Source organism: Mus musculus, chromosome 1 (genome assembly GCF_000001635.26).
Source record: "Mus musculus strain C57BL/6J chromosome 1, GRCm38.p6 C57BL/6J".
In the NCBI taxonomy this organism is placed as follows: Eukaryota; Metazoa; Chordata; class Mammalia; order Rodentia; family Muridae; genus Mus; species Mus musculus.
Window position 1 is genome coordinate 177,309,436 of NC_000067.6, and position 26,700 is coordinate 177,336,135.

General features: G+C 43.7%; 1 long non-coding RNA gene across 9 annotated transcripts in view; it reads left to right on the forward strand.

The window, feature by feature from the left end:
• Window positions 1–26,700, forward strand: part of Gm36904 — a 113,068-nt gene that overhangs the window by 51,755 nt on the left and 34,613 nt on the right. For 8 of the 9 annotated variants that reach the window (XR_001779550.1, XR_865749.1, XR_865753.1 and 5 more), the window contains one exon: window positions 308–381. This is a non-coding gene — a long non-coding RNA (predicted gene, 36904). Of the gene's footprint in view, window positions 1–307; window positions 382–11,032; window positions 11,323–26,700 lie in introns of those variants that run through there. The other variant, XR_865755.1, reaches the window with a different exon arrangement.

Sequence of the window (26,700 nt, forward strand, 5' to 3'; positions counted from 1 at the left end):
GTCTGACCCTAAGTAATTATCCCTAATATGATGCCCCTTAAAAAAACTAGGGTAACTAGTTCTCAAGGTTGTATACTCATTACATGAAATAATGACTATCTCGAGTGTCAACTTGATGGGATTTAGAATCACTTAGGAGACATACCTGTCGGTATGTCTGTGAGAGTGATGCCAAAGACATTAATTAGGGCATGGAAGTCTGGGACTGAATGTGGGAAGCACCATCCTATGATGGAGGGTATTGACTGAATAAAACAAGAAGGTAAGCCAAGTACCAGTGCCTACATCTCTCTGCATCTGATTACAGATACAAACTGATGGATGATCTCACACTTCTGAGCCATGACTTCTGTCACGTTGCAAAGGATATGCTCTTAAATGGTAAGCCCAGTTAAATCCTCTCTCTGGTTTCTTTTGTGAGATATTTTCTCATATGAAAACTACTGATGTAGTGTCCATAAAACTTTGGGCAGCTGGCAGCTGCCCACTGATTCCAAGTAGGTCAATTCCTTTGGCTGGCAATAGTTATAGTCACAGGACGAGAGGGTTGGGCCTCTTTAGACCTGTTCTCTTGCTGGAGTAACAGAACCTCAAGAGTGATATCCACTTTGGAAGGAAAAGTGCCCTTGCTTCTGCCTTGAGGCTTTGTGCTCTGGGGTATTGCTCTATTTGTCCCCTCTCCTGAGCTTGTCCTTGAAAGTTTCCTATCTGTCCATAGCATTATCACCCAACGATAATACTTTCCTTTGTTTTCTATGTCTCCTTGGTCTCTTCCCAGAGACAACTGTTTCACCCATTCATGGAGGCTCAGTTCTTTAATCCTAGCCCTTGGGACACAGCGGTAGGTAGATGCCAGCCTGGCCTACATAACAAGTATCAAAAAAAAAAAAAAAACAAAAAAACAAAAAACCAAACAACAATGAAAACCGAAACCAAAAACATGCACAAATGTACTCGGTGGGAAATGGAGTGCTAAATGTATGAAGTTGGCGGGGCACAAACAGCACAGTCTTTTTCCTCCCAAAGGGGAATTTGTTACCAGAGGAATCTCGAGCACACTTCTCATTACTAGGACGGGGAAGGGCTAGACAACCATTTCCTATTCCTCTTTGATGCATGGGACCCTGGCACATGAAAAAGAGTCCCTAGCCCTAGACTTCTGATGAGGCTCTGTTGATTCAAAAGCAGGTATCAAGAAACCCTGTCTCGAAAAACCAAAAAGAAAAAAAATAACCTAATAGTAGCAAAGGACAGTTGCCTTGGGTTCCAAGAGTGTAGGTGCTTGGCAGCAGTGTCCAGTGCCCAGTGCTGGTTCTGCTAGGGCTACTGTGACTAGTATCTGGTGTGGTTTCACTGTGGGATCTGCAGAATGGCTCAATGGCATCATTTGGAACTATCTGTATTACCACTATGTGTGTAGCCTCCTGTGTTTTCTCCTGCCTACTCTTCCGAGTAAGTGTATGTATAGGTCAGGACATACTCCTGTAGAAACCACAGAGAAACATTGAATGTTTCCCTTTATCTCTCTCTTATATTTTGAGATAGGGTCTCTCCATGAATCCAGAGCTCACCACTTTGGCTAGACTGGCTGGCCATCAAGCCCCTGAGATCTACCTGTCTTAGTCACCACCACCCCAGCTCTGGTATTATAGGTATGCACCACCCTGCCTGGAATTTTACATAGGTGTTGAGGAATCTAAATTTAGGTCCTTGACTCTACATAGCAAGCACTTTGCCCACTAAGCTATCTATGCAGTCCTTTCCTGTATTTCTGTTGACATACCGGAAAGTCTATTAACAGCTTATTATTTTTTAGTACTTTTTTATCTTTGATGGATATAACTAGCCATTCTTTTCCCCCGCAATATGTCTCATTTATTTAGTTTGTGACAAGATTGCATGCCTAGGCTGTCCTTTAACTCATTATGTGACTGAAGATCACCTTAGACTTCAGAACCTTTTGTCTCTACTCTGTGAACCTCTGCGATCACATGCTTGTGCCACCATGCCTAGCTTATTTGATGCTAGGGGTCATGCTCAGGGTTTCCTGTGTGCTAGCTGAGCACTCTCCTAACTGGGTTTTTAATTTAGGTCAATACTAAGTTCCAACTTGCTTGTTAGCACATAAAACTGACTTGGTCTCTAAGAAGCCCGTTGCTCTCTCCGTTTTTACTGTGTACTGCCAGAAAGTTAAGAGGGTAAATAACACTGAGAATACAGTAGTAAAGTGCTGGCCTAATGTACATAAAGACATGAGTTCAATCCCTGGTACCCAAAGAAAGTGGTGGTGGTGGAATTCTAAGTAGTCTATGACTAGATAGACATGCTCCAAGGTTATAAACTTAGCATTCTATTTCCCCCCCCACAAAACACACACACATACACACACACACACACACACACACATACACACACACACACACACACACACACACACACTAAGAATTGTACCAGCCTCTCCATAGAGTCAAGATCCACACTTAGTGACCCTAGGCAATTGACTCACTCTCTGACAGCCTTCTGTCTCTCATCTCTGATGGGGTATGAAAGCAGGTAGAAAATGCACATTCGGTGTTTCTTAAATCATTGCTGGGTCATAAGAGGTGACAGTATTGTTAGTGTGTGTTAGCCTGTAGGAATGTTTCTTTACAGGGACTGTAACTGCCAAAGAGGTAGAACTAATACTCTAGATTTTTGCCTGAAACCAGCATCTTGAAAATTCAAAAGGAAGATCCCAAGCCAGTCATGTTGATGTGAGTCTTTTATCTCAGCACTTTCGGGGCAGAGACAGATGGATCTCTGTGAGTTAGTGGCCAGCCTGGTCTATATAGGAAGTGCCAGGACAGCCAGGGATTCATAGAGAGACCCTGCCTCGAAGGAGAGGACTGAGAAGGGGGATGGAGAGGGATTGGAGAGAAGGAGGAGGGAGGAGGAAGATCCCATACAGTCATGCAGATTGCTACTGTATGATTTGGCAGTTTGATCCCTTCTCTCCAGATTCTTTCATCCCACAGTCTGTGTGGTAATTGTAAGTTGCACATGACTATTAACTCTGTGAAAGCATTTTGTAAACCTTATAACATGTCTTGATTCTAGGCAAAAACAAAGCAAATAAATGCATCAAAAACAAAGCCCTAGAATATCTGCTCACTTGGAAACATGTTGAATAATATTTTTATTGGGTACCTACTAGTCTTCTCTCAAATGAATCTCTTTTTCAGCCAGCCACCAAACCCAGAGGGCTTGATTAGTAAAAACCTACAATAGGCCAACAACTGCAGAACATGATGGTTTAAGCAGCCACGGGGACAGGGTGCTTGGGATGAAGTTTAAGTAGGAAAAGTGGATTTAGGGGCTTTGGTCAATGAGAAGCTCCTTTCTAAAGGGATGGCCATTTGGAGTTCTATAAGTAAATTCTATCATGAAGGAATCTGCAGAAGAAAACCAGATAGAAATAGTGCCTTCGTTTGGGTTTTGTTGCTGTGAAGAGACACCTTGACTAAGGTAACTCTCATAAAGGCGAACATTTAATTTGGGCTGGCTTACAGTTCCGTGGTTCAGTCCTCACCACATCATGGTGGGAAGCACAGCATTATGCAAACCAACTTGGTGCTGGATCTGAAGGCAGCCAGAAGGGGACCCTTTTCCATCCCGGGTGGAGCTTCAAAGCTTACCCCCCACCGTCATGCACACCTCCTAATAGTGCCGCTTCCCATGGGCTAAGCATATTCAAACAATCACCAATAGTTATTGTGTGGTTTACTTTTTTCTTCTGAGCAGGGACTCCTTACATTGTCCAGGCTGATCTTAAACTACTGGGCTCAGGACATGTTCATGGCTTCATTTCCCAACCAGTAGGGACCTCAGGTTCATGTACCACACTAGGCTCATGAGCTTATAGTTTTTAGTTTTCAGCAGTTCAGTAGGCAGTGTGGCTCTCGATGAAGCACATTTTGATGGAGTTGGCAATGAGACGATAGCTGAGCCTCTTATTGCAAGTTATTTGAAGTTAGAACACATGCTCATTAAAACAATGAAGTCAAGTTTAGCTTCAGTGAGGAAATTATCGCCCTGCCTTGCCTCCCCTCTCTGTCTGTCTGTCTGTCTGTGTCTGAGGTCTTGCTATGCAACAAGAGCAAGTGATCATTCTACCTCAGCTTTCTGAGTTGCTAAGATTTCATAGGTATGCCACACTTCAGAGACTTTTTCTAAGGTGGGTTTTTGTGTTGCTGTGACCAAATATCTGAGAAGACAAGGCAGAAGGAGGCTGGCTTTGTCTCGTGGGCTCAGATGGTCCATGGTCACTGACTCCACTGCTTCTGGGCTACGGTGAAGCAGGTACATCACGGCAGAAGGACATGGTAGGATAAAGTTGTTCACTGCAGCCAGAAAGTACAGGGGCCAGGGCACGAGCCCTAAGGAAGTACTCCTGATGCCATTTCTTCTGGTTAGGTGCACTTCTAGAAGTTTCTATCACCTCCCCAAAAGGCACTACCAGCTAGGGACCTTGTCCTCAGTACATGAACCTTCAGAAGGTCTTTCATATCCAAGCTACAATACAGTGGTTTGAGAATTTTCCTATCTCCCTGACATCTGTGCCATTGAACACTCTCATAATGGCATGAAATGCTATTGTCCCTTTATTTTCTACATCTAAGAAATATTTGGACTCATATTTTCCCTTATGTGTTTACTTTTTATTTTTTATATTGGAGAGTTTCTCTGATCCTGTTTTATGCCAGAGCTCATTTGTTCCCTTATTCCTATTCTTTGACATGATTTCTTTTTTGAAGTATGATTTGAAAATACCCTCTTCCTTTAGACAAATTAGTTTTCTCAAACACAAAGGCTTCCTTGGAGTGGTGATCTGTCAAAATAGTGTGTGGAGGTAAAAGCTTGAGGCTGTTATCTATCAATGGGAACTACACTTCGACTTGTGTAGAAAGATTTGAAAATTACCCCTAAAGAACAGTGGGAGTCTCAGCTGAATACAGACATGATTCTGTGTCAGCAAGATTGCCTGGGAAAAAAATCCTTTCAAATGTAATACTGACAAGAGAAAAAAAAAGAATCTAATGTAAATTCTCCTTGTGTGTAACTCTATCCTGCAAAGGGTGTGTGGATTAAAACACAAAACAAGATAATAACAACAAAAAATGTCACCATGTCTAGCACTCAATACCACAAGAGAGACACAATCGGAGTTCTGTAGGAGCCTTGCAGTTCTAAGAACTTCTCCTTTCAAGGGCAGATTGATAGAGCGGCCTTCGAAAGTGGTACTGCATAGGGTGTGCCTACCACCTGGTTTTTGCAACCTGTAAGGCAGATACTATTGCCTCTGTATACACCCCAGAGGCATGGAATACACTACCAAAATGCGACACTAGAAAGGAAAGCAGTGAGTCCTAGGAAGGCAGGCTGCTTTCCTCCAAAATCCATACTGTTTTTGGCTATGTCCTAAATGGATACTGAACCTATTTTCATTTTCGTCAAATACCTTTCTGACTGCACGAACAGTGTCCTTTACCATGATTCGAGCTGAACTTCCTCCTGTGTTTATGTCCTCACTGATCGGCATCAAGGTGACAGTTGCTACCATGAGAGGACTCTAAGGAATGTACTTGCATTGTTTTTATTACACTTGAAGAGAACTACATCTGGGGCTGGAGAGATGGCTCAGCGGTTAAGAGCACTGACTTCAGCTCTTCCAGAGGTCCTGAGTTCAAATCCCAGCAACCACTTAGTAGCTCATAACAGTCTGTAATGGGATCCAATGTCCTCTTTTGGTATGTCTGAAGAGACCTACGGTGTACTCATATGCATAAGATAATCTTTTTAAAAAATATAGAGAGAACTATATACAATGTAGGTGATTAAGCTACCGGTGCACAGCACCAAACCCACATGCATGTGCAGCAAGAGCTTTGCTTACTGGGCCACCTCCCCAGCACCTTCAATGTGTACATGCGTGTGTGTGTGTGTGTGTGTGTGTGTGTGTGCATGTGTGATCACAGATGTGTGCCATGGCACACATATGAAGGTCTGAACACAACTTCAGGTGCTGGCCATCACTTTCCACCTTATTTGAGACAGAGTCTCTTTGTTTTCTCGCTGCTGTATGTACCAGACTAGACTGCTGCCTAGACTAGCTTCGTGGGATTCTTTGTTTCTATCTCACAGCTTGCTCACAGGATCCCTGGGATTACAGAACACTATGACACCTGGCTTTACGTAGGTTCTGAGGATCTGAACTCGGGTCCTTACCCTTGTGTGGCAAGCACTTGTGCACTAAGACGTCTTCCCAACCTCCTCAATGCCTTTTTCTTCTTTTACTACATGGACAAAGAATGAGATGGACAACACCCTTGCGCACATGTTTTAGTGTGTGTGCAACGGGTGGGGAGACATGAAACGGGCATGAAACATGGGTGCAGGAGGATAAGCTATGGGTGGCAGCAGAATTGAGGAGGAAGGATATAGAGGTAGAAATCTTGTGAGACAGCGAAGCAGAAGGAAGCCTCAATGAGTGCAGCACCTCCTAGAGGAGGGCAAGCCTGGCGAGGTCAGAGATGAAGGGGAGTTATGTGAGGCCGCTGGGTCGAGATGAGGGGCAGAGCAGGTGGCCCTTACAGACTTTGGTAACAGGAATTAGAGAGAAAAGGAAGAAGAATGAAGACCAGACTCCAGTGTGCTGCCAGAAGCAACTGCATAAATGGCGGGAGAACATTAGGGGAGAGAGAGCTGGAGCCCACTTTGGGGTGTTTTAACGTTAGAAGGACATTGACTCTATGATTCTAGAGTTTGAAAACAAAAGTCGATAGTGAGAATGAGGTGGGCGGAGAGGCAGAGCGAGAGGGGTTCATGACAGAGGTAAAGATCTGGTGACCACTGTAATTTTGAGGTTGGGATGAAGTTTATGTGATATTTGATACCAACAAAATTAATGTAATCTCCAAACCCCGGTGGCTTCTGTTGCCGATATGTACATACATTCTTTTGCTGTGTGGTCTTTCTGATGAGTTACAACAGGGAAGCAGTATGGTTTGAACGAAAAACATTTCCTATAGATCTTTATGCTAAGGTTTGGTCCCCAGCTGGTGGCACTATTTTGGGAAATGACTGTAACTTTAGGAGGCGGGACCTTGCTGGAGGAAGTAGGTCACTGGAGCATGACCTGGAAAGAGACCTTGTCCCTAGCCTCTTCTGACTGTGGTGACGTTTGCAGTTGTGAAGCCCCACACCTTGCAGTACGATGCTCTGTCTTGACACAGGTTCAGAGCGGATGGAGCTGGTGATCATCAGGATCACATGCGTGTGTCACTATCACATGCACGTGTCACTACCTCCAGCTTGAATGAAGCTTAACTATCAGTGTTGCTATGCTTTGGATCTGGCATGTCCTCCACAGGCCCCAAGGTTAAAAGTGTGTTTCCTATTCCCAGTGTGCTGACATTGAGAAGACAGGGTAGTCTACTTAGAGGCTGCCTAATTATTCTGCAATAACTGTCAAAGGCGGCTGTTGCAGCACACTTCTTCTTCCCTGTGTTTCTGGGCCACCACAAGGTGAATGGCTTATCTTGATGTGTGTTCTCTGGCACAGTGGGCTGGCCCACCCCTTTTCCAAAGCAGCAACAGGACCAACACATCATAGATTGGAACCTTGGAACAATGAGCCAAAGTAAAACTTTTGGTTATAGTAACTGAGGCCGACATGAAGCAAGCCATCAAATGGATTTTTTTGAGTCATCTGTAATATTTTTGTCTCATCTAAAATATTCCTGACTTGGCAGTCTTTGGCTCTACATATTATACAGTCACTATAACTTTACCTCAAGTCACAAATGTCATTTATAAAGAATCAGAGAGTTGACTGTAGGAAGCTAATTCTGTAGACAGAGTTATAGGTTTAATTATGTCTCTAAAAGATATGCTAAAGTGATAATCCCTAAGACCTTGGGATGTGACATTATTTGCAAATTATGTCATTGCTGATGTAGTTAGTTACAAGGAAATGATATTGTGGTAGGGAAGAGCCTTAAGCCATTGTGACTTGTCCTCAAAGGTCAGAGACACACAAGGCAAAGACCATGATGTGTCGTAGTAGACTGAATCAGACGAAGCTCTGGATTGCTGGTGGACACCAGAAGCTGCAGGGTTAAAATGGCATTCTCCCCAACAGCCTTCAGGGAGCAAGGTTTTGACACCTTACTCTAGCCTCTAGAGTTGGGAGACAATAAATATATTTATATCACTTTAAGCCACTCAGTATTTTGTTAAAATAGTCCTGGAAACAAATATGCTACATGTCTGTGGTCTTTTTACAACATAGTCATTTATTTTATTGCTTCTTTTAAAATGCATGCTTCAGTGGCATCCAGAAAATTTCAACCGTGGGGACATAACTCTAGAAAAAGCAACTTAAATCTAAGCTAACTCTCTCTGCTTTCTTTTAAAGTAATACTGGCTTCAAAGAGTTTGGGTTTGTTGTTGTTTGTGGCCATTTGTGGGTAGCAGAGCATGTGTACATGTTTGCACGTGTGCAGTCCCACCACTCAGTGGAGAGAAAGGGAGAGGAAGTTTGTGAACTCAGAACCAGTCTAGACATCGCACACGGTGAGACCCTGTCTTGAAAATCCCAGGGCTGGAGATGTAGCTCAGTAGTATATAGTACTTGCTTAACATGCACAGGTTCTTTTACCTTTTACCTCAAGACACAAATGTCACGTATACAAAACCAGACAGTTGACAGTAGGAAACTAATTGTGTAGACAGAATTACGGGTTTAATTGTGTCTCTCCGAAAGATATGCTAAAATACTAATCCCCAGGACCTTGGAATGTGACATTATTTGCACAATTTGCACAGTAAAACACAAACACAGGGGGGGGGGGCGGGGGGGGGGAAGGAATCTTTCTTGAACAACACAGTAAGAATGATAATTAGTTCACTACCTTGTGATATGACAGAGGTGTTTCAGGAATAAATATAGAGGAACTCTTCTTTTCTGGGGGTCCATTTTGGAGGGGAGATCATCACTGTAGGGTAGAGCAGGAGACACAGCTCAGCAGAGGTGCCTCTGAGAAGCACTGATTTAACCATGTCTGTGTGTAGAGTTACTGGTCTAACTGGTGTGCAGTTACAGTAGCCTGAACTCATCTGCAAGAGCTGCAAGCCAATTGACCTGTGCACTTCAAACATCACTGCTCTGGGGTAAGCATCTGCCAAGCATTAGCAACAATACCTTCCAGTGAAGCCCCCGCACAGATCTAAGGCCTTGTATTCTGTGGACATTAATACAGAGGGACAAGACTCATAGTTTGTTGTGAACGTTCTGATGCTGGGCAGGGCAGGCATTTACACTCACTCGGAGGGAGAATCCCTTTCAAATCGGAAACTGTTCTTATTTACCATCATACAGGGAACAGAAACATCTAGTCAAAAATGCTTAAATGCTTTAGTGGGACACAGTGGTAGGGCAGCTACTTTGGGAGGCTGAGGCAGGGGAATTGCTTAGGACCAGGAGTTTGGGGTTGGCCCAGAAGATAGCAAAACCCTAACTGAAAAGCACGTTTACTTTTCTCTAATACCCATAAAACATGTATTCACTGAAAATCAATTTAGAAATATTAAAAGAAAAAACACACACAAAAGGAAAAACCCAAAACAGGCATTGGTCCTTCGGCTCAAGCTTATTTATCCCTCCAGACTTATTTCTGTACACTTTTTATCCCTCCCCCAAAATATAGCAAAATGATATCCTTATAATGTGCTTTGTGTCCTGTTACGAAAATAATTTCTCTTTTTTGGATTACCGTAAGTTAACTAAGCCATCCGTTGTTGATGAACATCTAGATCTACTCTTGTGCTATTGTGAAAAACATCTTATTAACTGCTAAATTCAAGTCATTTAACATATTTGAAGTATTGCCTTAGGAGAAAACTGTCGGTTGAACCAATGTGATAAAAATATATACATTTAAAACATTTGAGACACATTCACAGCGTATCTCACAACTTTGGTTTGGTTTGTACCCTTATAACAATATATGAGAAAGCCTACAGATCTTAAACTTTTTCTGTTCACAACTCCTTTTTAGAAGATTTTGAGAATTTTTTTTAGAAAGCCTTGGGAAAGTGGGTGTATAAAATGGGTATGCAAATCAAAAATTTACTGCCAATAGCTCCTAAAGAAATTTACTTTCAAACAATTCTCTGGTATAAATATAACTTTATTGTTTATTAAAGATGAAAGTTTGCATACTAGTACTTATTTATTTTTACATAAAGTTTGAAATCTTGGCTGAATACTGCGGGACAGAAAACTGTCAAAATTTTTAATTCTATTTTTTTCTATTTTTTCATGTGTATGAAGGCTTTTGCATTTGTAGGGGCACACACTTGTGCAATTACACATTTATATGTGCTTGCAATTGTGTGTGTGTACACATGTGTGCATATGTGGAAGCTCTAGGTTGATGGTAAGAATAGCTCGTCCATCTTACTTGTTAGGGCTGGGTCTGTCAATCAAACCAGAAGCTCAGAGACATAGCTCCTCTGGCAGCCCATTTGCTCTGGAGGGCTCCACCTTGCAGAGCTGGAATTCCAGAGGCTGCCTCAGCCGCCTGGGATAGCTGTAGACCTGACTCTGGTCCTTGCACTTCTATGGTGAGGACTTTTAACTATCAACCATCTCCCCAGCCTCTCTGCAACATTTTTAGAGCTGATCAATATTTTGATTTTATAATTGTCAATACTAAGAATACCACTCCTCATGAATACATTGTACAAAAAATGCAGAAGTATGCTTAGAGCCATTTCAGGAACTGCTAGACATTCTGTCCTAATCACAAGCCAAAATTCATTTAGTGATTTGTTGTGAATTCAAGGCAGTAACTCAAACAGGAATGTGTGTGTATGCGCGTGTGTGTGTGTGCGCGCGTGCGTGCGCCGATGCACATGCATGTGCCTGTGGAGGTCAAAGTACAAATGTGGGTGTCATTAAGCACACCCCCTCATTTTGTTTCCCTACTAGGTCTCTCTGTGGCCTGAAACTCACCAAATAGGCAAGACTGGCTGGCCAGTGAGACCAGATATCCTGTCTCTACCTCCCATGTACTGGGATTACAAGCAAATACCCCCATGTCCAGCTTTTTAATAAATATGCCTTTGAGCTTATATTCTCCTGCTTATAAGGTAAGCACTTTATTGATGAGCAATCTTCTCAGCCTTTAAATGGCAATTTTTACAATTGAACATTCTAACAACACAATACAAAAATGAGACAATACTAATGTGATACATGCTGAGGAAAATATTAAAACTTTATCCCCATAATTACACCATTAAGTTACTACAAGAGCAGAAACCTTTGTGTTTACAGCAAATACACTGAAATTCATAACCTAAATTCATAACCTAATGTCAAGTCTAAGCTGAGGTGTTCTGGGTAGTGTTTACTGACACTGTATGGAATGAGGGCATGCGTGGTGCAAAGTGCCCTTGTTCCGTATTTATAACCAAGGCTGCAGGGATGTCATATGATACTCAGTGAGCAACTGCTTCAGGAAATGCTTTGACTTTGTTATGGTTTGGTTTTTAATTCATTTTTGGTCATTCTGGGTTCAGAAACCCTTCTACTGTTGCCAATTACATGGACACCCCCCCCCCCCCACACACACACACACAGGTGAATATGAAACCCTGTATGTGATCATGCCTACACATGAAGTGGGGAAAGGCACTTGATGGGTAAGTCTGGCAACCTGAGTGTGATCCCTGGCATCCACATAAGAGTAGAAAGAAAGAACCAAATCCACAAAGCTGTCCCTTGACCTCCACATGACACCATGACACCCCACACGCACATCATGCCCAGGCTCAATAATAAAATCAAAGCTTTAAGGGTAGCCTGGATATTATTAGCTTTCCTTTCTTCCCTCAAAGGTAAGATTTGAAATCTTTTTGTTGTTTAAATTGTGTGTGTGTGTTGCTGGGCCTTGAGTGTGCCTCTGAATTTCATTTCTGTAATCATGTATGAACTTGTGCTGGCCCTCAGTATACTCAGCATAGTTTTCTAGCATCCCCTTCAACGTCTACACGGGCTTTCTGGATTTTTGAATGCAGCTTCATCCTGACCTGTACTCTTCGTTTATGCTCAGGTACATGGGCTACCTCAGGCATTTTCCAGGACCCTGAGGCCAATCAACAGACTTCTTGAGAGCAACCTCCTTTCATCCACAGAAATGAAAACAGGGCTATGGCAGACAGCTCATGACTTTGTTGTTTTATTGAGACAGGGTCTCTCTCTCCAGCTGACCTAGAACTCCCAATTCTCCTGCCTCAGCTTCCCTGGTGCAGAGATTTAGACTTGTGCCACCATGCTGAGCTTGATTTGTTTTTGAAAGCTCAGCTTGAGTGCCAGTGAGGGTCTTGCTGTGTTGCCTAAGGCCTGCCTAGTTGGCTGTTCACCTCCGCCTCTCTTGTAGCTGGGATCATAGATTGCTCCATTTTGCTGGGCTACAGCTAACAGTTGCAACTTCTTTATGGAGGGAGCTCCCTTGGGGAAACCTGGAGCAGGTGGAAGCAGTGGCACTCACTGAGCAGGATGTCCAGCCTAGACAAGCTGTTCTTTTTCTGGTGACAAATGCTTCAGTGAGCAGTGACTCAACCCGTGGGCCTATGCGGTTTTGGATTGGCATGTGACCTCCTTCTCTCTGAAGGAGGCTGTTGAGACGGAAACCCGGATGTGTTCCTGCAGATTGACAGTGGCTGAGGGTTGGAATTGATCTGTGTGTGTTGGGATTGATCTGTGTGTGACAGTCAAAGCAACCTGTAGCTTAAGGGTGAAAGGCATGCCCTTAGGAGCCTGCTTCCATTTTCAGTACCCACTGGACTCATGTGTGCCTCAGTTCCCTCTTCTGTGAAATGTACCTCTTTCACAGAGATACCGTGATGATTTCCTCGCTCCAGAAAAGCTCTCATGGCCTGGCTTATTGAGAGCACTAACGCAGGGGTAGGGGTGTGGCTAGATGGTTGAGCACAAGGCCCTGAGTTTGGGCGGGGGTGGGGGTGGGGCGAGCTAATGAACTAATAATGCAAAGGAATGGGAAGGAGTGGGAATGGATGGAAAAGTTTAAAGGGGGTCTGGGGGTAGGTGAACACTGAGGTCAGCCTAAGTTTTTGAAGTGAGGTCAGCAGCCCGGCATGTCTTGTTTTTTTTGGTTTGTTTGGTTTGTTTTGTTGTCCACAAACCCCCCCCCCCCCACTTGCAGACTTTCCCACGCCGCTGCCAAGAGGGTGGGGAGCAGTCGCGCAAGTGGAGGGGAAGCAGCAAAACCCGTGGCGCGGGTCGGGCCAGGTCGCGATGGAGGAGCTGCGACTGCGGGCTGCCGGGCGCGCAGAGAGCGCATTGTGCGGGAGCGCTGAATGGAACAGGGCTATGTGCGGGCGGGCTTGCACGGATTAGCTTGCTTTCCCATGAACTACAAAAGAATGCTCGAATCTGGGGCATTTGTCATCAAGGGGCAGGCTGCGCAGGATGCAAGGTAACCGGAGCTTTTCCCGGGCTGCCGCAGTCTTTGGGGACGCGGGTCACTCTAATCCTTCCTGTTTATATTGTGAACGCGTCGCAGCGAGGCTTAAGCAGGGCCGTGGTAAATACGCATCGCAACGCGGGCATTCCTAAACAGCTACGTCCTGGGCTTGCTTTTCATTTGTAGTCTGAGGAAGGGGCACTGTTGCCTCCCATGTATTCGGTCCCAGCCCAGAGCGGCTGAGCAGCTGACACAGAAGCGCATCGAGGCAGCTTTTCTGCACACAGAACCGGCTTTGGCCCTTGAATAGTCCTCTGAGTTTACACAGTTGCTTCCCTGGTTTAGTCCTTCCAGGACTGAGGATTTCAGAAGATTGTAATATGAAACTACCTAGACACGGCTAATTTAACAGCGAGTTGTTAGAAGAAGTAAAAAAAACAAAACAAAATACAACAACAACAACAAAAGAGAGTCTTCATGGTGTTTGTAGAAGCCAGGAGATAAACTGGTCATTGGTGGGACCTTGTTAAGAATCCCAAACAACACATTTCCCTTTTGCTGGAATTTGATCCCTCTCAAAACCTACTATCTCAGGCCTGTGAGTCTGGGCAATTAAATATTTGTAGATGGTGAAGTTTGAGGTAACCCTACTCCTAATTGAAGGCACAAAACACACCACCATGCTGGAATTGAGCCTGGAGCCAGAACTCGTGACTTCCTTTCTCCTGGCTTGGTGATGTCTTCCCACGCACAAAAAGACAGAGGGCTCTCGAAGGCCTATGGGCCCTGTCTAAGCTTGTTTGTTCTCAAAAAGAGGAGTGAAGGCATTTTTCCCGTTTTGTTCATTTATTTATTTTTTTGTTTGTTTGGGTTTTTTTGTTTTTTGTTTTTGTTTGTTTGTTTGTTTGTTTGTTTGTTTTTTCGAGACAGGGTTTCTCTGTATAGCCCTGGCTGTCCTGGAACTCACTCTGTAGACCAGGCTGGCCTCGAACTCAGAAATCTGCCTGCCTCTGCCTCCCGAGTGCTGGGATTAAAGGCGTGCGCCACCACGCCCGGCTTATACATTTATTATTTAACTCTACAACCATTTAAAAGTGGTTAAAAGAGTCTGAGACTCATGTTAGGATTAGGAAAGTAATGTGAGGTTCTGCTTGTGGCCTGGAGGAGATGGGTGGGGTCAAGACAGAATAGTGCTTAGGGAAAGTCGAGGAAGGGGGTGGGGTGGGGGTGGGCTTTGAAGAGACTGTTAGCCATAGGTCCCAATTTGCAATGACTTAACAATGATCCTGACAAAAATTCTCTAACTCCCTACTCTGTACAGTTAGAATCTGCAGAGGGAACCCAGACTCCCTCTTGTTCTTATTTTCCTTCCCAGTTTCCCCCAACCCCCAGGCTTTCTTCCTTTGAGATTCACCGAACCCAGCACCTTACCTAGTCTATGGTACTTTGCTAAGCTTTGGTTCCGTTTAAAATACCAGAAAGGGTGATGGTTGGAAGGAGATGGTTAGTGGGACAGCGTTTGTAAACACAGCAGAGGTGGCTAGGACCTTCTCTGTCGCTGGTGACTAGCATAGTCCTTGGTCTCAGAAACTTGTGCTTCATACTTCTGCAATGATTATGCAGGAAGCATTAATTCCAGAGTTTATGTGTTCCCTTAGCTGGAAAGTTGTGTTGCCAGACAGACAGACAGACAGACCCAGACCCAGACCCAGACCCAGACCCCCTCCCCCCCCCACACACACACAAACCACTTGATTTAGGGTCCCTTTCCAATAAAACATACCAAACAAACTCACACTCTTTCTCTTTCTGGGGAATGTTAAATATTGTTAATATGAGAGGTGTCTGTTCCAGGAACTATGAGCTACCACATGCAAAGTGTTAGATAAAAAGGCAATTGCTTGTGGCTGGGGAAGGTAAGAGCATTCACTACTCTTCGAGAGGACTTGAGTATAGTTTCTAGCATGCACATGGCTGCTTACAACTCTATAATTCTAGTTCTGTGGACTCCAACACCCTCTTCTGGGCTCCTTGGGTCCCAGGCATGCATGTGGCACTCATATACATATACATGTAGGCAAAAAAATTCATATACGCAAAATAAAAAAATATTTTTAAGGTAACATTTAGAAAACTAGACTAATATCTCAATGTTTATTTGGTAATCACTTTACAGTTAAAGAACATCTTGCTTTTCTACACAAGCAGAGTGCAAAGTCCAAGCATTTAAGACTCATTTGACAAATAGGCAATTGTATAAGGCACATGTGTAAGGACCTTGCCCTTCCATCCTGAGCTTGAGACCCACCAGTGCTATGAGCTCCTGGAGTAGCAAATGGAAGGGTTATTAATTTCCTTATCAAAGGAGATATTCAGTGCTTTCATTCTATGTCATAATTAAAGCCACGGGTTCAGAGAAGCACCACTACAGTGCATACCACCTCTAGTTATGTTTCTTGTCTTTTTTTTTTTTAAAGATTTATTTATTTATTATATGTAAGTATACTGTAGCTGTTTTCAGACAGACTCCCTAGAAGAGGGCATCAGATCTCATTACAGATGGTTGTGAGCCACCATGTGGTTGCTGGGAATTAAACTCAGGACCTTCGGAAGAGCAGTCAGTGCTCTTAACTACTGAGCCATCTCTCCAGCCCCCATGTTTTTGGTCTTTATTTGTAACACACTGTCAAATGTTTTAAAGAAGACATCCCTCCTGTCGAGCCATCCCCCTTGTCATTCGGTGCCACATGTATGTGCAAGGGTTTCCATAACTCTGGGCTGGGATGTAGCTCTTAGTGGTGGCGCATGTGCTTAGTTAGCACGTAGGAGGCCCTGGTTTCCAGACCTTAGCATGTGCTATGAAACTTGAAACTCTTTAGCTAATCTTCCAGTGGAACATCTTTAAGTTAAAGGACAGAAGTGGAAGCTCCCTCTGCTCATACATTAAGCAGACCCCTCTTAGACAGCCCTCCTGAACCCTGAATCAGCAAGGCCCTTCTGACTCTGACCCCATTAACACTTGCAATCTGTCTGTTAAATTTTTCCGTGGAAATGGTGCTTGTGTATTTAATGTCTGCCCATTTTGCCCCTTAGCTCCCAAGGAGAGACTTGAATCAAGCTCAGTCATGTATTCCCAGTACCTAGCACATAACCTTTATCAAAAACAATTGTTCAAGTAGTGAATAAACTCAGAGATTTTATAAACTGAAAATACCATCCTTCCAAATAACTTAAAAAACAAAAAACCTTTTGGGACTAGGAGTGAGGCTCAGTGACAGTGCACCTGCTCAATGGGCATGGGGCACTGGGTTCAAACATCAGCATCACTGTGGTGGTTTGAATATGCTTGGCCCATGGGAAGTGGCACTATTAGGAGATGTGACCTTGTGGGAGGAAGCGTGTCACTGTGGGGATGGGCTTTGAATTCTATGTTCAGGCTCTGCCCAGTGCAGAAGAGGCCTTTTCCTGGCTGCCTGCAGATGCCAGTCTCCTAGATGCCTTTGGATTAAGATGTATAGAATTCTTGGCTCCTGCAGCACAGTCAGCTTACATGATGCTATGCTTCCCACCATAATAATGGACTGAGCCTCTGAAACTGTAAGCCAGCCCGAATTAAATGTTTGCCTGTATAGGAGTTGCCTTGGTCATGATATCTTTTCACATCAACAAATTGCAAACTAAGACAACCATCAAATACACCAAAATATAAATTTTTTCACTGTTACACAGAAAATGATCCATTTTTTCATTGGTATAGTTTTGTTTTTCAAGACAGAGTTTCTCTATGTAGCCCTGGTTGTTCTGAAACTCACTATGTAGGCAAGGCTGACCTTGAACTCACAGAGACCACTTGCATTTGCCTCCTGGGTGGTAGGATTAAAGGCAGTACCACCACCTCCCACCTGACTTACTTTTTTTTTTTTTTAGGAGGGTCTCCCTACAATAGATGAAAGACATATTTTCTTCTAGAGGGCATGAGGGGCTTGGAGGCCACCAGCTCTCTGATTAACAAACAGGGAGTGATGGTTACTTCCTTATTACTGTGACCAAATGCCTTGCAAAAGCATTTAAGGCCAGGCATGGTGGCACCTGCATTTAGTCCCAGCACTCAGGAGGCAAAGGCAGGCAGATCTATGAGATTGAAGCCAGTCTGTCCTACAGGCAAACTCTAGGCTAGTCAAGACTACATAGTGAGGTCCTATGTGTCCCAAAAACAAGAACAAACCCAAAACAAATAGAAGAGGCAGTTTAAGAAGGAAGGGATTATGTTGGCTCACAGTTTGGTGGGGTCACATGGTACAGAGGTTGTGGTAACAGAAGCGTAAGAGAGCTGGTCCGGTTGTGACTTTAGGCAGGAAGCAGAGTGAGCTGAGTGATGGTCCTTAGCCTGCCCCCTCCTCACTCCCTTCATTATTCAGTCTGACACTGTGCTGGTTAGTTATCGCTCACTTGACAAAAACCACAGAGTCATCTTTGAAGAGGGAACCTCAGCTGAGAAATTGTCTTCAGTAGATTGGTCTGTGACCAAGTTGGGGAGCATATTCTTCATTAATGATTGATGTGGGTGGGCCCAGCCAACTATGGGCATTTCCAGTCCTAAGGTGGTCCTGGGCTGTGTGAGAAAGCAAGTTCAGTGAAGCAGGGGGACCTTGCCAGTACGTAGTGTCCCTCCATGGTCTCTGCTTCAGCTCCTGCCTCCTGATCTGTGATTGAACTCCTGCACTGCCCTGACTTTCCTCAATAATGGATGGTGATGTGGAACTGTAAGCCAGATAAACCCTTTCCTCCTCAAGTTGGTTTTGATCAGTGTTCTATCACAATAATAGAAAGCTGACAAGAGAGGGGCCTCCGTTGACCACAGTCAAGGTGAGACTTCTCTCATCGGTTAAACATCTCTTGACATACTCTCAAAGATACATCCAGAGGTGAGTCTCTTGTAGGATTCAAAATCCAGCCAAGGTGAAAATGGATATTAACCATCATGGGGGATAGGTTTAGGTAGGTATCTGTGCATTTGACATCTTCTAAGAAGAAGTGTCTTGCTTTTGTATATCTCCATGCATGGTCATGTTAACTGGGCAGTTTTCTGTTTGCTCACTAGCTTTTATTTAGTTCCTGTCCTCCAGGTACTTAGGATTTACTTGGGGGAATAACACACAGGCATACACAAGAAGACTAGAAGATTGAATAGTAAAATCAGTGCTATAGACAGTAACTCTGGGAGAACTCCAGAGATAAGGTGGATGCTGGGAAGGGTAAGAGAGTAGACAAAGATGAGATTCAAAACTGTTGAACATGACCTTTGAAAACCAGATCAAGCCTGCTTAGGCAGTGAGAAAGGAATACTGTAGCAAAGCACAGAGTGAGGAATGACAGCATGTGGCTAGACATCAATTCAGTTTGCCCAATAGAAGAATCCTGTAAGAATGCAGCGAGCCAGCTTGGGAGATACTGCTTTCAGGCACTGCATTAATTACTTTTCTTGTTGCTATGACAAAGTACCTGATAAAAGCAACTTATACTGAAGGAAGGAAGGAAGGAAGGAAGGAAGGAAGGAAGGAAGGAAGGAAGGAAGGAAAAAAGGAAGGAAAGAAGGAAGGAAAGAAAGGAAGGAAGGAAGGAAGGAAGGAAGGAAGGAAGGAAGGAAGGGAAGGAAGGAAGGAAGGAAGGAAGGAAGGAAAGAAGGAAGGAAAGGAAGGAAGGAAGGGCAGAAAGTGACTGTTGGTCCTCAGATGGTTAGACAAGAACCTTTCTTCCTTTCAAAGATCATTAAATTAAATGTTTCTCCATTTTGATATTCATTTCACATGGACAAAGATGTCTTCAGTCTTGCTAATCAAATCTTAATATCGATTAGTTTGGAACTGTGAGATTTGTAGTGGGCTTTTTTTTCCTTTGTTTCTTTTTTAATCACTCACTTTAAAGTGAGTAAACAATATAAGCATAATTACTTTTAAAAAAAATTAAAATGGAATCTGTCAGAAACATGACAGGACCATGGGAAAAGGGTTATTCAAGAGACCAAGGAAGCCAGGCGGTGGTGGCGCACACCTTTAATCCCAGCACTTGGGAGGCAGAGGCAGGTGGATTTCTGAGTTCGAGGCCAGCCTGGTCTACAGAGTGAGTTCCAGGACAGCCAGGGCTATACAAGGAAACCCTGTCAAAAAAAAAAAAAAAAAGGAAATGAACTTTTCTGATGAGCAGATGAGAAACAACCCTAAACTCACACCTTTGTTGCTGTATACAGCCACCACCCTATGTGTGGCTACTTAGCCAGTGTATTAGTCAGGGTTCTCTAGAGTCACAGAACTTATGGATAGTCTCTAGATAGTAAAGGAATTTATTGATGACTTACAGTCGGCAGCCCAATTCCCAACAATTGTTCAGTCGCAGCTGTGAATGGAAGTCCAAGGATCTAGCAGTTACTCAGTCTCACTCAGCAAGCAGGCGAAGGAGCAAGAGCTAGAGCTCCCTTCTTCCAATGTCCTTATATTTTCTCTAGCAGAAGGTGTAGCTCAGATTAAAGGTGTGTTCCATAGCCACTATGGCTCAAGATCTCCATACCAAGATCCAGATAAGGATCTCCAAGCCTCCAGATAAGGGTCACTGGTGAGCCTTCCAAATCTGGATTGTAGTTCATTCCAAATATAGTCAAGTTGACAACCCGGAATAGCCACTACAGCCAGCATCAGGGAAGGCATTGAGGGTTTGCACAGTGTCGTTACCAAGGAATGATCTTCACTAAGGGTATAGAGCAGGGGAGAATTCAGGCAATTTAAATGTTTGAGCTCATGACTGTCATGGATTATATAACTATAAAATAAACAAACAAACAAAAGTAATGGCAGATAAAATACTACCCAAGGTGCTCCTCTATAGTGCTGGGGCTCAGGGAACCACCCACCCCTCCTCTGGACATATGCTTCCACTCTGCACAGGGTTACTTCCTCTCTGACCTAAGTAGCCTATGTGTCCCCAACTATGTCCTCAAAGTATTATGATTCTAACTGTGTTCTTAGGCATTGAGGGCATGCATGAGTACAGGTAAAGTTACCAAAAAGTCCATGTCTTTGTTAGGGTTTCTATTCCTGCACAAAATATCATGACCAAGAAGTAAGTTGGGGAGGAAAGGGTTTATTCAGCTTACACTTCCACACTGCTATTTATCACCAAAGGAAGTAAGGACTGGAACTCGAGCAGGTCAGGAAGCAGGAGCTGATGCAGAGACCACGGAGGGATGTTTCTTACTGGCTTGCTTCCCCTGGCTTGCTCAGCTTGCTCTCTTATAGAGCCCAAGACTACCAGCCCAGGGTTGGTACTACCCACAATGGTCTCTCCCACTCTTGATCACTAATTGAGAAAATGCCTTACAGCTGGATCTCATGGAGGCATTTCCTCAAGGGAGGCTACTTTCTCTGTGATAACTCCAGCTTGTGTCAAGTTGACACATAAAACCAGCCAGTACAGTCATATTTGTCCCAGTTCCCCCTCTCCACACACAGAAGGCAGACATCAATGGAAATCCTATTCTTTACAAAGCATTTCATCTCCTTAATGCACTTAACAACTTGAGGCCTCTTCATCAGATGATGAAATGGAGGCAAAAGGATTTCAAGGCAATGCCTTGCTATCAAGTACAGCAGCCAGGAAGCTGGGCCAAGCCAATGGTCTATCCTCTAGCTAGTATTGGTTCCCAGCTGTGTGTCATGTGCCCATACACAGCAGGGTAGGAGCAATACAGAATACCTGCACTTTAAGAAAACTCATAAAGATAGATTCTACTCTCTCTCTCTCTGTTCAAACCTGTGTATTGACTTTCTGGAATGGCAAGGAAAACAAATGGCAGAAATAATTGTGTTCATCCTGGGCCTACCTTACCAGTTCTGTAGCCACCAGTGTGGGACTAAGCAGAGGAGGAGAGAGAGGAAGCGCTGGCGTTTGTCTCTTAGGTGTGCTTCCCTCTCCCAGGCATGTGCTGAAGGCGTAAGTTCCCAGTGTGGCTGTAGGGAGTAGGTAGAAGCTTTAACCACTGATGTCTCATGAGAGGCCTTCTGGCCACTAGAAGGGGATTCTGGGTCTCAGGTCTCTTCCTTTTTCCCCTTTGGTTTTCCAGCTGTCACTCAGTTCTACTATACACTCCAGCCATATTGTGTCCCCATCCTAGAGCTGCGTTGATCCCTACAGATCTCTGCATCCCTGTCCTCTTCCTCCTAAGATTCCGGTCCACACTTTTTCTTCAGTCCGTGCCACTGTCTTCATCTAGGGCAGAGACACTTGTGGACAAGTGAATTCCTTGCCATGAGTCCTGGCTTCTGTACTACTAAAGATTCGGCAACGCCTGAGCGCCCACCTACCCCACTGCCGTCTGATCGTCTCCCCTAGTTGTGACAGCTGAAACATGTCTAGGAATTACCACATGTTCCCTGGAATTGGGGTGGGAATAGGAATAGAGGGTGAGGGCAGGAGTGGGGTGCACATCACCCCTGCTTAAGATAGAGTGCTTTAGATCAGTGGTTTTCAACCTCTGGGTTGCAATTCTTTTGGGGTCCAAGGACCCTTTCATAGGGGTCACCTAAGACCATCAGAAAATACAGATCTTTACATTACAATTCATAATAGTAGCAAAATTACAGTTATGAAGTAGCAACGAAAATAATGTTATGATTGGGGGTCCCCACAACATGAGGAACTATATTGAAGGGTTACAGCATTGGGAAGGTTGAGAACCACTGCTTTAGAATTTTAAGATGCAATCAGCCCTTGGTACCTCACAGGTACCTTTGCCGTTGCAAATGGCCTCTGACATAGAAAGGTGAGTTGGTGTCAGGCTGGAGATAGACCCTGAGACTTACAGTAAGTGACACTTCCTTCTTATTTCGTCTTTGGAAAGGTGTAGTTGGTGCACTGCAGCCTGGCCTCAGCAGCAGCCCAAAAGGCAAAGTGCAAGATAGAAGTAGCCACACTTGTGATCTCTCCACTGACCTGCCAGGTAAAGCCAACCTCAGGAGACCTAGGTCATCATGGCGTATTCACAGATAAAAAGAATCTAAGTTGCAAACTCTGCCTTATTTGTCACACATTTGGTGTTATTTCATTTCCCTTGGGGGAGGGCCAACAGTTTCCTTAGAATGTTCTATAAGTATGAGGCAAGCAACACATGCCAGAGCTTGGCAGTGTGCTGCTTGAGCACGATCTGACATAGATCAGGTTAGAACCTGGCATCTAGTGTAGAGATGAACCTGTCTGGGGGAGAGGCAAAGTAGCTGTCAGTTCCTAGGTGCTCGGACGAGGTCCCTTCTTTCAAAAACCATTGTCTTCCCAGATTGGATGCCTCTTCTGTTGGATGGCACTGAAGGAAGTTTACCCAGATGGTCTTGCTATGGGCAGTTCTGATCCCAGAAACTGAAGTCACAGTTTCAACAATATCACCTTGAGTTTAATATCCATAAGTAGACTCACTTGTGTTTCCTGATTTTAGTGAAAAGGAATGCAAAGAGTAATATTTATTCACGCAAAGGGATTCAGACATAGGTTGTAACAAGAAAGAAGGCTCGGAGACAGACCTAATAGTTAAACAGAGAGATGCTGACAAGTGACAGAAAAACAAAACAAAACAAAACAAACAAACAAACAAACAAAACAGCAAAGGTGACATTAGAACAATGGAAAACTCACAGGGAAATGCCCGAAAAGACATAGAAACAGGTTTGAATATAAAATCTCATGCACGGGACATGTTTTAAGTCCCAGGCAGTCCCATGTGCTAGAAGCTGTTTTGAAATGTGGGGAGAAAATGAGGCCTGGCCTCTTGGGTTAGACACTGAGATAGGTTACTTCACCTGCCTAGAAGCCTCTGCCTGCATCTTTTCTCCTGGCAGAGACAAGCTGGCCAGAGATTTCATCTCAGGAGTCAACTGTGATTGGCAGATGCCTGTTTTCATCTAGTCAGTGACTGGTTGGGGGCGGTGGGGTGGACTTGAGACGCTTGCTAACAGGATAGAAGGTGTGTTGCTTAGTGTTAGTTGTCCATTTGATTGGACTAAGAGGCACATAGAAGGTTAGTGAGGCACACCTCTGGGTGTTTCTGAGAGTTCATTTGCAGAAGTGGTTATATCCTGAGAAGTACCTTCTGCTGGGTATTCAGTCAGTGTGACAAGAAAAGTAATGAGTACACGGGACATTTTCAGAGAATGTCCCTTCCTTGACCAAATGCAAGTGAGAACTTAGGATACATGAAGCATTGTGAGCCAACTCTGAAGTCTGAGATGACAAGCATTTGCATAGGAAACCAATACCTAGAGCACAGGGAACAGAAAAATGGGAAGTGTATTGTAGAGCTCAGATCTTTCCTGAAGCCTTATGGGAAATAATGAATAACCTTCGACATTTTATAATACTGGGGGATCAAGCCTAGAGAACTGTCATGCTAAACTACCAGTCTACCACTGAACTACACCCCCAGTCCAACTATGACTGATCTTTATGGCTTTCACTACAATGAACTGTTTTCTTCATCGTGATCCAGTGCAGGCTAAGAGACCCAAAGGGCTCCCTTCTTATGAGTTCTTACGGGTATCTTTTTAAGTGTATTTTTGTTTTCAGTTGACACATAATAACTCTACTTACTTATGGGTCAGTACAGTCTGACATGTACTGTATGTAATATGGAATTATCATATCAGAGTAATTAACGTTTCTTTCACCATAGAGATTCAGCACTTCTTTTCCCTAAGAGCATTGGGAATCTCCTATAATAGTTGTTTTGAACTATCCATTAATTGTCAACCAACCCAGACGATCCTACTGCCCTTCTAGAATGTTTCCTGTCTCTTTAAATGATGTATTAAATCAAGTTCTGAAGAAATGACATACATTTTTAAAAAAAAAATCTGAAAAATCCCCAGAGCTAAGCAAAAGGTTATGGAAAAATGGAGTTCTTTACAAAAACAGCAGGCCATGTTCATATTTGCCAGATTTTATGAGAACAGTATTAGCTTTGAAAAACATGTCTGATAATGTTGATCTTGGACGTGGTTATCTTACTGTCTGTCCAGTGGTAGATTCCCACCAAGAGGTAGTCTCCCCCTCCCCCTCTTTATGTCCTGGTGGTGTTGATGATTCCTATATGACAGACACATCAAAGAATGCATTCCATTGACAGACAGATGGGGGAATGCATTAAATTCACATATGGATCTACTAAGTCACTCTGAAGTACAAACTCCTCCCTGGCAAGGTTGTATCTCTGCAGTGGTTTGCTCTCACCTATTTCTTTGAATGTGTGCTCTCTGCCAACAACAGCAGTCACCTCAGAATGCCAGCCACTGGTTGTCAGTAGATCAGGGGTTTTGATCTGTGCCTTTTGTTCCAGATCGATATTCTCATGTAGTTTAGACTAATGAAACAGGGAGGAATCTCCAGCGTGACGCATGCATTCCATTTTTCTCTCTGAGCGCATATTAATTATGTGTGTTATTTTCCTACGAGGAAAATAGAGTCATTCAACTCTCCACTTTCACTTTTTGCCTAGATTCCTGTTGCGTCCTTCTCTGTTGCTGCTGCTGTTGGTAGTTTGTGTTGAGAAATTTTGTGGTAGAGTAGGGACAAGAACTTTGGCTTTGCTATTGATGATAATAGAAATTTCTTCAGGCCTTTTCTCCCCTCTCTCTGGTCCTTCATCCTGGGGAAAGAGTGATGCTGGCAAGGCCTGGGACTGAAGGTCACGCTGCCTGGCTTTGTGGGGACAGATGGCCATTGCTCATCATGTTAGCAAGAGGCTTCATGCTCTCTTCTGGACATCAGCTGCTCACTATGTATATTAAGTGATAATTTAGCTTCAGGTGGCACCAACCCTGGTGCCGTCTGTCCCGTCTCCTGCTTCCATAATGGAAAATATTTGGACAGTGACATTTTCCTTCCTGGCTTTCACTATGAAACAAAGCAGGCTTTTCAGTATAACAACTAAGATAGTCACAGATACCTCTGCATCTCATTAGTGTGACCCTGCTCTGCTGAGAAGGTATTCTGAATTTAGAACCCCAAGAGACAATGTTGTAAGCTATCTGAAACAAAAATCCCTTTTAGACACTATTTTATGTGACTTATGAGGATTAACTAAGTTAGTCATCACAGCAATGTATTTCCATTTAAGGGCAACATAATTTAAGTACTGGCATGGGAAAATGTCCAGGGATATAAGAAGTGAAGGGGAAATAGCTGGACACTGTGCATAATATATTAAATTTTGGTAGAAAAATATGCCAGTTTGGTTCTCGTGTATACTTCCTAGTAGGTAACTGTGGAGAATCCAGAGTCAAAGTGAAGTGACATCCAATTACATCGACAGTTTTAGAAGCTGTTAAAAATGTAAGCAAAGCAGACACAACCCTACGGACATAAAGCAATAGAAGCCCCAAGGCTGAGGTGGGTGGAGAGGGTGGACCGGGTAGAGGCAGATGAGTGGGGCAGGAGCTGTCACCGAGAGATGGAAGGAACATTGTTTGGCTTGCAAAGAGAGTTAACTTCCTCTGTCATTGCAGCTTCATTGACAAACTCTGTTCCTGAAGTGGCTTCAAGTTCTCGGGAGCAAATATGTCATTAATATTAATTAGTATAGATTAATATGCAGCTCTGTGCAAATATATATAGAATCCTCACACTTGAATTCTGTGCATCAGGCAGCTGTTCCTTGGGTTGTTGGTTAAGGTACCAGCTAGAGGACTTAAAAAAAAAAAACCTTTATTATCTTACTTATGTATAGTCCGCTGTTGTTCCATGACACAAATATAGCACCTAGAATATATAGTACAATAACAGAGAAATTATTGAGCCAGGGCTACAGAACATTACATTGTGTGACGGTATGGAGGTATACGTCATGAAATCTCATACTTTTGCTAAAAACGACAAATTTATTTGGAGGGAATAAATAGAACTCGATGGACAGTGACGGAGGCCGAGCTTGGCTTGCTGGTACAGCTAGCTGTGCAACGCTTGTTGGTCTCACATCTTCTTCGATCTTTGATTCGCTGAGAGAGGCATAGCGAAGAACTTTTCCTGGTGTTTCTGTTGACCTTGGTCCTTCCTACTGACCTGTGGAGAGGCTGAGGCCTGGCTATCTCCACTGGGTAGTGCCACCGCTGCTAATTCCTGTTTGCTTTCCTGATTC